The sequence below is a fragment of the Amphimedon queenslandica genome, unplaced genomic scaffold, assembly GCF_000090795.2.
Source record: "Amphimedon queenslandica unplaced genomic scaffold, v1.1 AMPQUscaffold_1597_Cont26395, whole genome shotgun sequence".
Taxonomy (NCBI): Eukaryota; Metazoa; Porifera; class Demospongiae; order Haplosclerida; family Niphatidae; genus Amphimedon; species Amphimedon queenslandica.
Genome location: NW_003558062.1, coordinates 1 through 1,187, shown reverse-complemented (window position 1 = coordinate 1,187; position 1,187 = coordinate 1). Strand labels below are relative to the sequence as shown.

Here is a 1,187-nt window from a genome sequence, read left to right as displayed (position 1 = left end):
AAGCTCCATTGACTCCTATATAAACTGTGTTGCATGCAACATTTTGTTTGCAACAAATGTTGCATAGTGTATGTTGGGCTTTAGTCATACACTGAATTAAACTCAATTGCTGATAAAATCAATCAGAGGCAGGATCTACTAGTTGCTCATAAGTAAAATTGGTAAATGACAAAATCAACAACAACCATGAATGACATCAACACAAACTAATAAAGAATCCATCATTACAGATCATTACATTATTATAATATAGAATATGCAGAGAACTGAATTGTTGCACTCACTTCCTCTTGTTCTAATAGACACATCACAGAACTCATAAATATTCCACACAATCTGAGCTTGTATTGCATACTCTATTATTAATTATCAGTATTTGGGGGTAAAGTTAACTCAACGATATATAATCTCTCACAGTGAGCCTGCCATACTTACTAGCTACCATAAACTATAGACTAAAGACTCAACCATACATTAGTACATAAAAATCTACAGTATCTAGACTTGTACATTGCTTTGCTTGATTAGGCTCACATACACCATGATCCCAATGGACATGTATACAGACAGGGTTGCTATTTGCTTATATTTTCGCCTTGTCTATGTGAAAAGACAAGGTAGCAGTTTCATGAGCAGTCAATCGTGTGCTTAGTCCCACATTACCAGATGCAAGTGGAGCCCTCACATACTAGACTAGATCTAGCTGTGCTCTTATGAGAACATTGTAATCTACATGCACTGCTATTTTAAATGATGTCTTGTTAATTATGAAAATAACAACAACAATAATAATATGCCATTTGAATACATGTATGTACATTTCACCTAATAATAGTAGTTCATTACAGTTCTGTCTTTTCCTTTTCTTTCTCTCTTTCCTTCTTTGCTGCTTCCTCCTCTTCTTCTTTTAACTTTCTTTTACAAATCTCCTGCAGTACCTCAATTGGTGGCTCTGAAAATAAAAATAAAATTTATCATATCTACTATTGTGATTACTGATACCATAGTATATACTAGTAATGGCTAACCTGTGTCACTGTACCATCCTTTATCACCAGCAAAATGAGTTGGATAGACTAGCAATGGATAGGCAGAATAGACACGTAAATCTCTAGTAGTGTTCTCATAATAATGGACCCAATCACTCCTGTAATAACATATTAATATAACTCAATAGTGTCTCATTT

General features: G+C 34.0%; 1 long non-coding RNA gene across 1 annotated transcript; it reads right to left on the bottom strand.

Moving 5' to 3' along the window:
- Nucleotides 1–739: 739 nt before the first annotated feature.
- Nucleotides 740–1,181, bottom strand: LOC109593417 (uncharacterized). The gene is made up of 2 exons (XR_002190943.1): nt 1,029–1,181; nt 740–952 (listed from the first exon to the last, which is right to left on the bottom strand). It is a non-coding gene; the product is annotated as an uncharacterized LOC109593417 (long non-coding RNA).
- Nucleotides 1,182–1,187: the final 6 nt, after the last annotated feature.